Below are 16,008 nucleotides of genomic sequence, written 5' to 3'. Positions count from 1 at the left end.
TGCTTTCCCCATTCATCGAGATCCAGTCCCTCTATCCTATCCTTTCCCCAGTCATCGAGGACCAGTGCCTCTATCCTATCCTTTCCCCAGTCATCGAGGACCAGTCCCTCTATCCTATCCTTTCCCCAGTCATAGAGGACCAGTCCCTCTATCCTATGCTTTCCCCAGTCATCGAGGACCAGTCCCTCTATCCTATCCTTTCCCCAGTCATCGAGGACCAGTCCCTCTCTCCTATCCTTTCCCCAGTCATCGAGGACCAGTCCCTCTATCCTATCCTTTCCCCAGTCATCGAGGACCAGTCCCTCTATCCTATCCTTTACCCAGTCATCAAGGACCAGTCCCTCTATCCTATCCTTCCCCAGTCATCGAGGACCTCTCCCCCAATCCTATCCTTTCCCCAGTCATCGAGGACCAGTCCCCAAATCCTATCCTTTCCCAAGTCATCGAGGACTAGTCCCTCTATCCTATCCTTTCCCCGGTCATCGAGGACCAGTCCCTCTATACTGTCCTTTCCCCAGTCATCGAGGACCAGTCCCTCTAGCCTATCATTTCCCCAGTTATCGAGGACCAGTCCCCCTATCATATTCTTTCCCCAGTCATCGAGGACCAGTCCCTCTATCCTTTCCCCAGTCATCGAGGACCAGTCCCCCTATCCTATCCTTTCCCCAGTCATGGAGGACCAGTCCCTCTATCCTTTCCCCAGTCATCGAGGACCAGTCCCTCTATCCTATCCTTTCCCCAGTCATCGAGGACCAGTCCCTCTATCCTATCCTTTCCCCAGTTATCGAGGACCAGTCCCCCTATCATATTCTTTCCCCAGTCATCGAGGACCAGTCCCTCTATCCTTTCCCCAGTCATCGAGGACCAGTCCCCCTATCCTATCCTTTCCCCAGTCATTGAGGACCAGTCCCTCTATCCTATCCTTTCCCCAGTCATCGAGGACCAGTTCCTCTATCCTTTCCCCAGTCATCGAGGACCAGTCCCCATATCCTATCCTTTCCCCAGTCATGGAGGACCAGTCCCTCTATCCTTTCCCCAGTCATCGAGGACCAGTCCCTCTATCCTATCCTTTCCCCAGTCATCGAGGACCAGTCCCTCTATCCTATCCTTTCCCCTGTCATCGAGGACCAGTCCCTCTATACTATCCTTTCCCCAGTCATCGAGGACCAGTCCCTCTATCCTATCATTTCCCCAGTCATCGAGGACCAGACCCTCTATCCTATCCTTTCCCCGGTCATCGAGTGCCAGTCCCTCTATCCTATCCTTTCCCCAGTCATCGAGGACCAGTTCCTCTATCCTATCCTTTCCCCAGTCATCAAGGACCAGTCCCTCTATCCTATCCTTTCCCCGGTCATCGAGGACCAGTCCCCCTATCCTATCCTTTCCCCAGTCATCGAGGACCAGTCCCTCTATCCTTTTCCCAGTCATCGAGGACTAGTCCCTCTATCCTCTTCTTTCCCCAGTCATCGAGGACCAGTCCCTCTATCCTATCCTTTTCCCAGTCATCGAGGACCAGTCCCTCTATCCTATCCTTTCCCCAGTCATCGAGGACCAGTCCCTATATCCTATCCTTTCCCCGGTCATCGAGGACCAGTCCCCCTATCCTATCCTCTCCCCAGTCATCGAGGACCAGTCCCTCTATCCTTTTCCCAGTCATCGAGGACTAGTCCCTCTATCCTCTTCTTTCCCCAGTCATCGAGGACCAGTCCCTCTATCCTATCCTTTTCCCAGTCATCGAGGACCAGTCCCTCTATCCTATCCTTTCCCCAGTCATCGAGGACCAGTCCCTATATCCTATCCTTTGCCCAGTCATCGAGGACCAGACCCCCTATCCTATCCCTTCCCCAGTCATCGAGGACCAGTCCCTCTATCCTATCATTTTCCCAGTCATCGAGGACCAGTCCCTCTATCCTATCCTTTCCCCGGTCATCGAGGACCAGCCCCTCTATACTATACTTTCCCCAGTCATCGAGGACCAGTCCCTCTATCCTATCATTTCCCCAGTCATCGAGGACCAGACCCTCTATCCTATCCTTTCCCCGGTCATCGAGTGCCAGTCCCTCTATCCTATCCTTTCCCCAGTCATCGAAGGACCAGTCCCTCTATCCTATCCTTTCCCCAGTCATCGAGGACCAGTCCCTCTATCCCATCCTTTCCCCGGTCATCGAGGACCAGTCCCCCTATCCTATCCTTTCCCCAGTCATAGAGGACCAGTCCCTCTATCCTTTTCCCAGTCATCGAGGACTAGTCCCTCTATCCTCTTCTTTCCCCAGTCATCGAGGACCAGTCCCTCTATCCTATCCTTTTCCCAGTCATCGAAGACCAGTCCCTCTATCCTATCCTTTCCCCAGTCATCGAGGACCAGTCCCTATATCCTATCCTTTCCCCAGTCATCGAGGACCAGTCCCCCTATCCTATCCTTTCCCCAGTCATCGAGGACCAGTCCCCCTATAATATCCTTTCCCCAGTCATAGAGGACCAGTCCCCCAATCCTATGCTTTCCCCAGTCATCGAGGACCAGTCCCTCTATCCTTTTCCCAGTCATCGAGGACTAGTCCCTCTATCCTCTTCTTTCCCCAGTCATCGAGGACCAGTCCCTCTATCCTATCCTTTTCCCAGTCATCGAGGACCAGTCCCTCTATCCTATCCTTTCCCCAGTCATCGAGGACCAGTCCCTATATCCTATCCTTTCCCCAGTCATCGAGGACCAGTCCCCCTATCCTATGCTTTCCCCAGTCATCGAGGACCAGTCCCTCTATCCTTTTCCCCGTCATCGAGGACTAGTCCCTCTATCCTCTTCTTTCCCCAGTCATCGAGGACCAGTCCCTCTATCCTATCCTTTTCCCAGTCATCGAGGACCAGTCCCTCTATCCTATCCTTTCCCCAGTCATCGAGGACCAGTCCCTCTATCCTATCCTTTCCCCAGTCATCGAGGACCAGTCCCCCTATCCTATCCTTTCCCCAGTCATCGAGGACCAGTCCCCCTATAATATCCTTTCCCCAGTCATAGAGGACCAGTCCCCCAATCCTATGCTTTCCCCAGTCATCGAGGACCAGTCCCCCTATCCTATGCTTTCCCCAATCATCGAGGACCAGTCCCCCTATCCTATCCTTTCCCCAGTCATCGAGGACCAGTCCCCCTATCCTATGCTTTCCCCATTCATCGAGATCCAGTCCCTCTATCCTATCCTTTCCCCAGTCATCGAGGACCAGTGCCTCTATCCTATCCTTTCCCCAGTCATCGAGGACCAGTCCCTCTATCCTATCCTTTCCCCAGTCATAGAGGACCAGTCCCTCTATCCTATGCTTTCCCCAGTCATCGAGGACCAGTCCCTCTATCCTATCCTTTCCCCAGTCATCGAGGACCAGTCCCTCTCTCCTATCCTTTCCCCAGTCATCGAGGACCAGTCCCTCTATCCTATCCTTTCCCCAGTCATCGAGGACCAGTCCCTCTATCCTATCCTTTACCCAGTCATCAAGGACCAGTCCCTCTATCCTATCCTTCCCCAGTCATCGAGGACCTCTCCCCCAATCCTATCCTTTCCCCAGTCATCGAGGACCAGTCCCCAAATCCTATCCTTTCCCAAGTCATCGAGGACTAGTCCCTCTATCCTATCCTTTCCCCGGTCATCGAGGACCAGTCCCTCTATACTGTCCTTTCCCCAGTCATCGAGGACCAGTCCCTCTAGCCTATCATTTCCCCAGTTATCGAGGACCAGTCCCCCTATCATATTCTTTCCCCAGTCATCGAGGACCAGTCCCTCTATCCTTTCCCCAGTCATCGAGGACCAGTCCCCCTATCCTATCCTTTCCCCAGTCATGGAGGACCAGTCCCTCTATCCTTTCCCCAGTCATCGAGGACCAGTCCCTCTATCCTATCCTTTCCCCAGTCATCGAGGACCAGTCCCTCTATCCTATCCTTTCCCCAGTTATCGAGGACCAGTCCCCCTATCATATTCTTTCCCCAGTCATCGAGGACCAGTCCCTCTATCCTTTCCCCAGTCATCGAGGACCAGTCCCCCTATCCTATCCTTTCCCCAGTCATTGAGGACCAGTCCCTCTATCCTATCCTTTCCCCAGTCATCGAGGACCAGTTCCTCTATCCTTTCCCCAGTCATCGAGGACCAGTCCCCATATCCTATCCTTTCCCCAGTCATGGAGGACCAGTCCCTCTATCCTTTCCCCAGTCATCGAGGACCAGTCCCTCTATCCTATCCTTTCCCCAGTCATCGAGGACCAGTCCCTCTATCCTATCCTTTTCCCAGTCATCGAGGACCAGTCCCTCTATCCTATCCTTTCCCCAGTCATCGAGGACCAGTCCCTCTATCCTATCATTTCCCCAGTCATCGAGGACCAGTCCCCCTATCCTATCCTTTCCCCAGTCATTGAGGACCAGTCCCTCTATCCTATCCTTTCCCCAGTCATCGAGGACCAGTTCCTCTATCCTTTCCCCAGTCATCGAGGACCAGTCCCTCTATCCTTTCCCCAGTCATCGAGGACCAGTCCCTCTATCCTATCCTTTCCCCAGTCATCGAGGACCAGTCCCTCTATCCTATCCTTTTCCCAGTCATCGAGGACCAGTCCCTCTATCCTATCCTTTCCCCAGTCATCGAGGACCAGTCCCTATATCCTATCCTTTCCCCAGTAATCGAGGACCAGTCCCCCTTTCCTATCCTTTCCCCAGTCATCGAGGACCAGTCCCCCTATCCTATGCTTTCCCCAGTCATCGAGGACCAGTCCCCCTATCATATGCTTTCCCCAATCATCGAGGACCAGTCCCCCTATCCTATCCTTTCCCCAGTCATCGAGGACCAGTCCCTCTATCCTATCATTTCCCCAGTCATCGAGGACCAGTCCCCCTATCCTATCCTTTCCCCAGTCATTGAGGACCAGTCCCTCTATCCTATCCTTTCCCCAGTCATCGAGGACCAGTTCCTCTATCCTTTCCCCAGTCATCGAGGACCAGTCCCTCTATCCTTTCCCCAGTCATCGAGGACCAGTCCCTCTATCCTATCCTTTCCCCAGTCATCGAGGACCAGTCCCTCTATCCTATCCTTTTCCCAGTCATCGAGGACCAGTCCCTCTATCCTATCCTTTCCCCAGTCATCGAGGACCAGTCCCTATATCCTATCCTTTCCCCAGTAATCGAGGACCAGTCCCCCTTTCCTATCCTTTCCCCAGTCATCGAGGACCAGTCCCCCTATCCTATGCTTTCCCCAGTCATCGAGGACCAGTCCCCCTATCATATGCTTTCCCCAATCATCGAGGACCAGTCCCCCTATCCTATCCTTTCCCCAGTCATCGAGGACCAGTCCCACTATCCTATGCTTTCCCCATTCATCGAGGACCAGTCCCTCTATCCTATCCTTTCCCCAGTCATCGAGGACCAGTCCCTCTATCCTATCCTTTCCCCAGTCGTCGAAGACCAGTCCCTCCATCCTATCCTTTCCCCAGTCATCGAGGACCAGTCCCCCTATCCTATCCTTTCCCCAGTCATCGAGGACCAGTCCCTCTATCCTATCCTTTCCCCAGTCATCGAGGACCAGTCCCCCTATCCTATCCTTTCCCCAGTCATCGAGGATCAGTCCCTCTATCCTATCCTTTCCCCAGTCCTCGAGGACCAGTCCCTCTATCCAATCCTTTCCACAGTCATCGAGGACCAGTCCCTCTATCCTATCCTTTCCCCAGTCATTGAGGACCGGTCCCTCTATCCTATCCTTTCCCCAGTCATCGGGGACCAGTCCCTCTATAATATCATTTCCCCAGCCATCAAGGACCAGTCCCTCTATCCCATCCTTTCCCCAGTCATCGAGGACCAGTCCCTCTATCCTATCCTTTCCACAGTCATCGAGGACCAGTCCCCATATCCTATCCTTTCTCCAGTCATCGAGGACCAGTCCCTCTATCCTATCCTTTCCCCAGTCATCGAGGACCAGTCCCTCTATCATTTCCACAGTCATCGAGGACCAGTCCCTCTATCCTATCCTTTCCCCAGTGATCGAGGACCAGTCCCTCTATCCTTTCCCCAGTCATCGAGGACCAGTCCCTCTATCCTTTCCCCAGTCATCGAGGACCAGTCCCTCTATCCTATCCTTTCCCCAGTCATCGAGGACCAGTCCCCCTATCCTATGCTTTCCCCATTCATCGAGATCCAGTCCCTCTATCCTATCCTTTCCCCAGTCATTGAAGACCAGTCCCTCTATCCTATCCTTTCCCCAGTCATCGAGGACCAGTACCCCTATCCTATCCTTTCCCCAGTCATCGAGGACCAGTCCCTCTATCCTTTCCCCAGTCATCGAGGACCAGTCCCTCTATCCTATCCTTTCCCAGTCATCGAGGACCAGTCCCTCTATCCTATCCTTTCCCCAGTCATCGAGTACCAGTCCCTCTATCCTATCCTTTCCCCAGTCATCGAGGACCAGTGCCTCTATCCTATCCTTTCCCCAGTCATCGAGGACCAGTCCCTCTATCCTATCCTTTCCCCAGTCATAGAGGACCAGTCCCTCTATCCTATGCTTTCCCCAGTCATCGAGGACCAGTCCCTCTATCCTATCCTTTCCCCAGTCATCGAGGACCAGTCCCTCATTCCTATCCTTTCCCCAGTCATCGAGGACCAGTCCCTCTATCCTATCCTTTCCCCAGTCATCGAGGACCAGTCCCTCTATCCTATCCTTTCCCCAGTCATCAAGGACCAGTCCCTCTATCCTATCCTTCCCCAGTCATCGAGGACCTCTCCCCCAATCCTATCCTTTCCCCAGTCATCGAGGACCAGTCCCCAAATCCTATCCTTTCCCAAGTCATCGAGGACTAGTCCCTCTATCCTATCCTTTCCCCGGTCATCGAGGACCAGTCCCTCTATACTGTCCTTTCCCCAGTCATTGAGGACCAGTTTCTCTAGCCTATCATTTCCCCAGTTATCGAGGACCAGTCCCCCTATCATATTCTTTCCCCAGTCATCGAGGACCAGTCCCTCTATCCTTTCCCCAGTCATCGAGGACCAGTCCCCCTATCCTATCCTTTCCCCAGTCATTGAGGACCAGTCCCTCTATCCTTTCCCCAGTCATCGGGGACCAGTCCCTCTATCCTATCCTTTCCCCAGTCATCGAGGACCAGTCTCTCTATCCTATCCTTTTCCCAGTCATCGAGGACCAGTCCCTCTATCCTATCCTTTCCCCATTCATCGAGGACCAGTCCCTATATCCTATCCTTTCCCCAGTAATCGAGGACCAGTCCCTCTATCCTATCCTATCCCCGGTCATCGAGGACCAGTCCCTCTATACTATCCTTTCCCCAGTCATCGAGGACCAGAGTCTCTATCCTATCATTTCCCCAGTTATCGAGGACCAGTCCCCCTATCATATTATTTCCCCAGTCATCGAGGACCAGTCCCTCTATCCTTTCCCCAGTCATCGAGGACCAGTCCCCCTATCCTATCCTTTCCCCAGTCATTGAGGACCAGTCCCTCTATCCTTTCTCCAGTCATCGAGGACCAGTCCCTCTATCCTATCCTTTCCCCAGTCATCGAGGACCAGTCCATCTATCCTATCCTTTTCCCAGTCATCGAGGACCAATCCCTCTATCCTATCCTTTCCCCAGTCATCGAGGACCAGTCCCTATATCCTATCCTTTCCCCAGTCATCGAGGACCAGTCCCCCTATCCTATCCTTTCCCCAGTCATCGAGGACCAGTCCCTCTATCCTATCCTTTCCCCAGTCATCGAGGACCAGTCCCCCTATAATATCCTTTCCCCAGTCATAGAGGACCAGTCCCCCTATCCTATGCTTTCCCCAGTCATCGAGGACCAGTCCCCCTATCATATGCTTTCCCCAATCATCGAGGACCAGTAACCCCATTCCTATCCTTTCCCAAGTCATCGAGGACCAGTCCCCCTATCCTATGCTTTCCCCATTCATCGAGGACCAGTCCCTCTATCCTATCCTTTCCCCAGTCATCGAGGACCAGTCCCCCTATCCTATCCTTTCCCCAGTCATCGAGGATCAGTCCCTCTATCCTATCCTTTCCCCAGTCCTCGAGGACCAGTCCCTCTATCCAATCCTTTCCCCAGTCATCGAGGACCAGTCCCTCTATCCTATCCTTTCCCCAGTCATCGAGGACCAGTCCCTCTATCCTATCCTTTCCCCAGTCATCGAGGACCAGTCCCTCTATCCTATCCTTTCCCCAGTCATCGAGGACCAGTCCCTCTATCCTATCCTTTCCACAGTCATCGAGGACCAGTCCCCATATCCTATCCTTTCCCCAGTCATCGAGGACCAGTCTCTCTATCCTATCCTTTCCCCAGTCATCGAGGACCAGTCCCTCTATCATTTCCACAGTCATCGAGGACCAGTCCCTCTATCCTATCCTTTCCCCAGTGATCGAGGACCAGTCCCTCTATCCTTTCCCCAGTCATCGAGTACCAGTCCCTCTATCCTTTCCCCAGTCATCGAGGACCAGTCCCTCTATCCTATCCTTTCCCCAGTCATCGAGGACCAGTCCCTCTATCCTATCGTTTCTCCAATCAGCGAGGACAAGTCACCCTATCGTATCCTTTCCCCAGTCATCGAAGACCAGTCCCTCCATCCTATCCTTTCCCCAGTCATCGAGGACCAGTCCCCCTATCCTATCCTTTCCCCAGTCATCGAGGACCAGTCCCTCTATCCTATCCTTTCCCAGTCATCGAGGACCAGTCCCTCTATCCTATCCTTTCCCCGGTCATCGAGGACCAGTCCCTCTATACTATCCTTTCCCCAGTCATCGAGGACCAGTCCCTCTATCCTATCATTTCCCCAGTTATCGAGGACCAGTCCCCCAATCATATTCTTTCCCCAGTCATCGAGGACCAGTCCCTCTATCCTTTCCCCAGTCATCGAGGACCAGTCCCCCTATCCTATCCTTTCCCCAGTCATTGAGGACCAGTCCCTCTATCCTTTCCCCAGTCATCGAGGACCAGTCCCTCTATCCTATCCTTTCCCCAGTCATCGAGGACCAGTCCCTCTATCCTATCCTTTCCCCAGTCATCGAGGACCAGTCCCCCTATCCTATCCTTTCCCCAGTCATCGAGGATCAGTCCCTCTATCCTATCCTTTCCCCAGTCCTCGAGGACCAGTCCCTCTATCCTATCCTTTCCCCAGTCATCGAGGACCAGTCCCTCTATCCTATCCTTTCCCCAGTCATCGAGGACCAGTCCCTCTATCCTATCCTTTCCCCAGTCATCGGGGACCAGTCCCTCTATAATATCATTTCCCCAGCCATCAAGGACCAGTCCCTCCATCCTATCCTTTCCACAGTCATCGAGGACCAGTCCCCATATCCTATCCTTTCCCCAGTCATCGAGGACCAGTCCCTCTATCCTATCCTTTCCCCAGTCATCGAGGACCAGTCCCTCTATCATTTCCACAGTCATCGAGGACCAGTCCCTCTATCCTATCCTTTCCCCAGTGATCGAGGACCAGTCCCTCTATCCTTTCCCCAGTCATCGAGGACCAGTCCCTCTATCCTTTCCCCAGTCATCGAGGACCAGTCCCTCTATCCTATCCTTTCCCCAGTCATCGAGGACCAGTCCCTCTATCCTATCCTTTCCCCAGTCATCGAGGACCAGTCCCTCTATCCTATCCTTTCCCCAGTCATCGAGGACCACTCCCCCTATCCTATGCTTTCCCCGTCATCGAGGACCAGTCCCCCTATCCTATCCTTTCCCCAGTCATCGAGGACCAGTCCCCCTATCCTATGCTTTCCCCAGTCATCGAGGAGTAGTCCCTCTATCCTATCCTTTCCCAGTCATCGAGGACCAGTCCCTCTATCCTATCCTTTCCCCAGTAATCGAGGACCAGTCCCTCTATCCTATCCTTTCCCCAGTCATCGAGGACCAGTCCCCCTATCCTTTCCTTTCCCCAGTCATCGAGGACCAGTCCCTCTATCCTTTCCCCAGTCATCAAGGACCAGTTCCCCTATCCTTTCCCCAGTCATCGAGGACCAGTCCCTCTATCCTATCCTTTCCCCAGTCATCAAGGACCAGTCCCCCTATCCTATCCTTTCCCCAGTCATCGAGGACCAGTCCCTCTATCCTTTCCCCAGTCATCGAGGACCAGTCCCTCTATCCTTTCCCCAGTCATCGAGGACCAGTCCCTCTATCCTTTCCCCAGTCATCGAGGACCAGTCCCTCTATCCTATCCTTCCCCAGTCATCGAGGACCAGTCCCTCTATCCTATCCTTTCCCCAGTCATCGAGGACCAGTCCCCCTATCCTATCCTTTCCCCAGTCATCAAGGACCAGTCCCTCTATCCTATCGTTTCTCCAATCAGCGAGGACAAGTCACCCTATCCTATCCTTTCCCCAGTCATCGAAGACCAGTCCCTCCATCCTATCCTTTCCCTAGTCATCGAGGACCAGTCCCCCTATCCTATCCTTTCCCCAGTCATCGAGGACCAGTCCCTCTATCCTATCCTTTCCCAGTCATCGAGGACCAGTCCCTCTATCCTATCCTTTCCCCAGTCATCGAGGACCAGTCCCCCTATCCTATCCTTTCCCCAGTCATCGAGGATCAGTCCCTCTATCCTATCCTTTCCCCAGTCCTCGAGGACCAGTCCCTCTATCCTATCCTTTCCCCAGTCATCGAGGACCAGTCCCTCTATCCTATCCTTTCCCCAGTCATCGAGGACCAGTCCCTCTATCCTATCCTTTCCCCAGTCATCGGGGACCAGTCCCTCTATAATATCATTTCCCCAGTCATCAAGGACCAGTCCCTCTATCCTATCCTTTCCCCTGTCATCGAGGACCAGTCCCTCTATCCTATCCTTTCCCCAGTCATCGGGGACCAGTCCCTCTATAATATCATTTCCCCAGTCATCGAGGACCAGTCCCTCTATCCTATCCTTTCCCCAGTCATCGAGGACCAGTCCCTCTATCCTATCCTTTCCCCAGTCATCGAGGACCAGTCCCTCTATCCTATCCTTTCCCCAGTCATCGAGGACCAGTTCCTCTATCCTATCCTTTCCCCAGTCATCGAGGACCAGTCCCTCTATCCTATCCTTTCCACAGTCATCGAGGACCAGTCCCCATATCCTATCCTTTCCCCAGTCATCGAGGACCAGTCCCTCTATCCTATCCTTTCCCCAGTCATCGAGGACCAGTCCCTCTATCATTTCCACAGTCATCGAGGACCAGTCCCTCTATCCTTTCCCCAGTCATCGAGGACCAGTCCCTCTATCCTATCCTTTCCCCAGTCATCGAGGACCAGTCCCTCTATCCTATCCTTTCCCCAGTCATCGAGGACCAGTCCCTCTCTCCTATCCTTTCCCCAGTCATCGAGGACCAGTCCCTCTATCCTATCCTTTCCCCAGTCATCGAGGACCAGTCCCTCTATCCTATCCTTTCCCCAGTCATCAAGGACCAGTCCCTCTATCCTATCCTTCCCCAGTCATCGAGGACCTCTCCCCCAATCCTGTCATTTCCCCAGTCATCGAGGACCAGTCCCCAAATCCTATCCTTTCCCAAGTCATCGAGGACTAGTCCCTCTATCCTATCCTTTCCCCGGTCATCGAGGGCCAGTCCCTCTATACTATCCTTTCCCCAGTCATCGAGGACCAGTCCCTCTATCCTATCATTTCACCAGTTATCGAGGACCAGTCCCCCTATTAAATTCTTTCCCCAGTCATCGAGGACCAGTCCCTCTATCCTTTCCCCAGTCATCGAGGACCAGTCCCCCTATCCTATCCTTTCCCCAGTCATTGAGGACCAGTCCCTCTATCCTTTCCCCAGTCATCGAGGACCAGTCCCTCTATCCTATCCTTTCCCCAGTCATCGAGGACCAGTCCCTCTATCCTATCCTTTTCCCAGTCATCGAGGACCAGTCCCTCTATCCTATCCTTTCCCAGTCATCGAGGACCAGTCCCTCTATACTATCCTTTCCCCAGTCATCGAGGACCAGTCCCTCTATCCTATCATTTCCCCAGTTATCGAGGACCAGTCCCCCTATCATATTCTTTCCCTAGTCATCGAGGACCAGTCCCTCTATCCTTTCCCCAGTCATCGAGGACCAGTCCCCCTATCCTATCCTTTCCCCAGTCGTTGAGGACCAGTCCCTCTATCCTTTCCCCAGTCATCGAGGACCAGTCCCTCTATCCTATCCTTTCCCCAGTCATCGATGACCAGTCCCTCTATCCTATCCTTTTCCCAGTCATCGAGGACCAGTCCCTCTATCCTATCCTTTCCCCAGTCATCGAGGACCAGTCCCTATATCCTATCCTTTCTCCAGTAATCGAGGACCAGTCCCCCTATCCTATCCTTTCCCCAGTCATCGAGGACCAGTCCCTCTATCCTATCCTTTCCCCAGTCATCGAGGACCAGTCCCCCTATAATATCCTTTCCCCAGTCATAGAGGACCAGTCCCCCTATCCTATGCTTTCCCCAGTCATCGAGGACCAGTCCCCCTATCATATGCTTTCCCCAATCACCGAGGACCAGTCCCCCTATCCTATCCTTTCCCCAGTCATCGAGGACCAGTCCCCCTATCCTATGCTTTCCCCATTCATCGAGGACCAGTCTCTCTATCCTATCCTTTCCCCAGTCATCGAGGACCAGTCCCTCTATCCTATCCTTTCCCCAGTCATCGAAGACCAGTCCCTCCATCCTATCCTTTCCCCAGTCATCGAGGACCAGTCCCCCTATCCTATCCTTTCCCCAGTCATCGAGGACCAGTCCCTCTATCCTATCCTTTCCCCAGTCATCGAGGACCAGTCCCTCTATCCTATCCTTTCCCCAGTCATCGAGGACCAGTCCCTCTATCATTTCCACAGTCATCGAGGACCAGTCCCTCTATCCTTTCCCCAGTCATCGAGGACCAGTCCCTCTATCCTATCCTTTCCCCAGTCATCGAGGACCAGTCCCTCTATCCTATCCTTTCCCCAGTCATCGAGGACCAGTCCCTCTCTCCTATCCTTTCCCCAGTCATCGAGGACCAGTCCCTCTATCCTATCCTTTCCCCAGTCATCGAGGACCAGTCCCTCTATCCTATCCTTTCCCCAGTCATCAAGGACCAGTCCCTCTATCCTATCCTTCCCCAGTCATCGAGGACCAGTCCCCAAATCCTATCCTTTCCCAAGTCATCGAGGACTAGTCCCTCTATCCTATCCTTTCCCCAGTCATCGAGGACCAGTCCCTCTATCCTTTCCCTAGTCATTGAGGACCAGTCCCTCTATCCTTTCCCCAGTCATCGAGGACCAGTCCCCCTATCCTATCCTTTCCCCATTCATTGAGGACCAGTCCCTCTATCCTTTCCTCAGTCATCGAGGACCAGTCCCTCTATCCTATCCTTTCCCCAGTCATCGAGGACCAGTCCCTCTATCCTATCCTTTTCCCAGTCATCGAGGACCAGTCCCTCTATCCTATCCTTTCCCCAGTCATCGAGGACCAGTCCCTCTATCCTATCATTTCCCCAGTCATCGAAGACCAGTCCCCCTATCCTATCCTTTCCCCAGTCATCGAGGACCAGTCCCTCTATCCTATCCTTTCCCAGTCATCCAGGACCAGTCCCTCTATCCTATCCTTTCCCCAGTCATCGAGGACCAGTCCCTCTATCCTATCCTTTCCCCAGTCAACGAGGACCAGTCCCTCTATCCTATCCTTTCCACAGTCATCGAGGACCAGTCCCCATATCCTATCCTTTCCCCAGTCATTGAGGACCAGTCCCTCTATCCTATCCTTTCCCCAGTCGTCGAGGACCAGTCCCTCTATCATTTCCACAGTCATCGAGGACCAGTCCCTCTATCCTTTCCCCAGTCATCGAGGACCAGTACCTCTATCCTATCCTTTCCCCAGTCATCGAGGACCAGTCCCTCTATCCTTTCCCCAGTCATCGAGGACCAGTCCCTCTATCCTTTCCCCAGTCATCGAGGACCAGTCTCTCTATCCTATCCTTTCCCCAGTCCTCGAGGACCAGTCCCTCTATCCTATCCTTTCCACAGTCATCAAGGACCAGTCCCTCTATCCTATCGTTTCTCCAATCAGCGAGGACAAGTCACCCTATCCTATCCTTTCCCCAGTCATCGAAGACCAGTCCCTCCATCCTATCCTTTCCCCAGTCATCGAGGACCAGTCCCCCCTATCCTATCCTTTCCACAGTCATCGAGGACCAGTCCCCATATCCTATCCTTTCCCCAGTCATCGAGGACCAGTCCCTCTATCCTATCCTTTCCACAGTCATCGAGGACCAGTCCCCATATCCTATCCTTTCCCCAGTCATCGAGGACCAGTCCCTCTATCCTATCCTTTCCCCAGTCGTCGAGGACCAGTCCCTCTATCATTTCCACAGTCATCGAGGACCAGTCCCTCTATCCTTTCCCCAGTCATCGAGGACCAGTCCCCCTATCCTATCCTTTCCCCAGTCATCGAGGATCAGTCCCTCTATCCTATCCTTTCCCCAGTCCTCGAGGACCAGTCCCTCTATCCTATCCTTTCCCCAGTCATTGAGGACCAGTCCCTCTATCCTATCCTTTCCCCAGTCATCGAGGACCAGTCCCTCTATCCTATCCTTTCCCCAGTCATCGGGGACCAGTCCCTCTATAATATCATTTCCCCAGTCATCAAGGACCAGTCCCTCTATCCTATCCTTTCCCCAGTCATCGAGGACCAGTCCCTCTATCCTATCCTTTCCCCAGTCATCGAGGACCAGTCCCTCTATCCTATCCTTTCCCCAGTCAACGAGGACCAGTCCCTCTATCCTATCCTTTCCCCAGTCATCGAGGACCAGTCCCTCTATCCTATCCTTTCCCCAGTCATCGAGGACCAGTCCCTCTATCCTATCCTTTCCCCAGTCATCGAGGACCAGTCCCTCTATCCTATCCTTTCCACAGTCATCGAGGACCAGTCCCCATATCCTATCCTTTCCCCAGTCATCGAGGACCAGTCCCTCTATCCTATCCTTTCCCCAGTCGTCGAGGACCAGTCCCTCTATCATTTCCACAGTCATCGAGGACCAGTCCCTCTATCCTTTCCCCAGTCATCGAGGACCAGTCCCTCTATCCTACCCTTTCCCCAGTCATCGAGGACCAGTCCCTCTATCCTTTCCCCAGTCATCGAGGACCAGTCCCTCTATCCTATCCTTTCCCCAGTCATCGAGGACAAGTCACCCTATCCTATCCTTTCCCCAGTCATCGAAGACCAGTCCCTCCATCCTATCCTTTCCCCAGTCATCGAGGACCAGTCCCCTTATCCTATCCTTTCCCCAGTCATCGAGGACCAGTCCCTCTATCCTATCCTTTCCCAGTCATCGAGGACCAGTCCCTCTATCCTATCCTTTCCCCAGTCATCGAGGATCAGTCCCTCTATCCTATCCTTTCCCCAGTCCTCGAGGACCAGTCCCTCTATCCTATCCTTTCCCCAGTCATTGAGGACCAGTCCCTCTATCCTATCCTTTCCCCAGTCATCGAGGACCAGTCCCTCTATCCTATCCTTTCCCCAGTCATCGGGGACCAGTCCCTCTATAATATCATTTCCCCAGTCATCAAGGACCAGTCCCTCTATCCTATCCTTTCCCCAGTCATCGAGGACCAGTCCCTCTATCCTATCCTTTCCCCAGTCATCGAGGACCAGTCCCTCTATCCTATCCTTTCCCCAGTCAACGAGGACCAGTCCCTCTATTCTATCCTTTCCCCAGTCATCGAGGACCAGTCCCTCTATCCTATCCTTTCCCCAGTCATCGAGGACCAGTCCCTCTATCCTATCCTTTCCCCAGTCATCGAGGACCAGTCCCTCTATCCTATCCTTTCCACAGTCATCGAGGACCAGTCCCCATATCCTATCCTTTCCCCAGTCATCGAGGACCAGTCCCTCTATCCTATCCTTTCCCCAGTCGTCGAGGACCAGTCCCTCTATCATTTCCACAGTCATCGAGGACCAGTCCCTCTATCCTTTCCCCAGTCATCGAGGACCAGTCCCTCTATCCTATCCTTTCCCCAGTCATCGAGGACCAGTCCCTCTATCCTATCCTTTCCCCAGTCAACGAGGACCAGT

Source organism: Oncorhynchus mykiss, chromosome 11 (assembly GCF_057628025.1).
Source record: "Oncorhynchus mykiss isolate SJ-2025 chromosome 11, ASM5762802v1, whole genome shotgun sequence".
Lineage (NCBI taxonomy): Eukaryota > Metazoa > Chordata > Actinopteri > Salmoniformes > Salmonidae > Oncorhynchus > Oncorhynchus mykiss.
The sequence above is the reverse complement of the archived record's forward strand: the minus strand, read 5'-3'. Positions refer to the sequence as shown.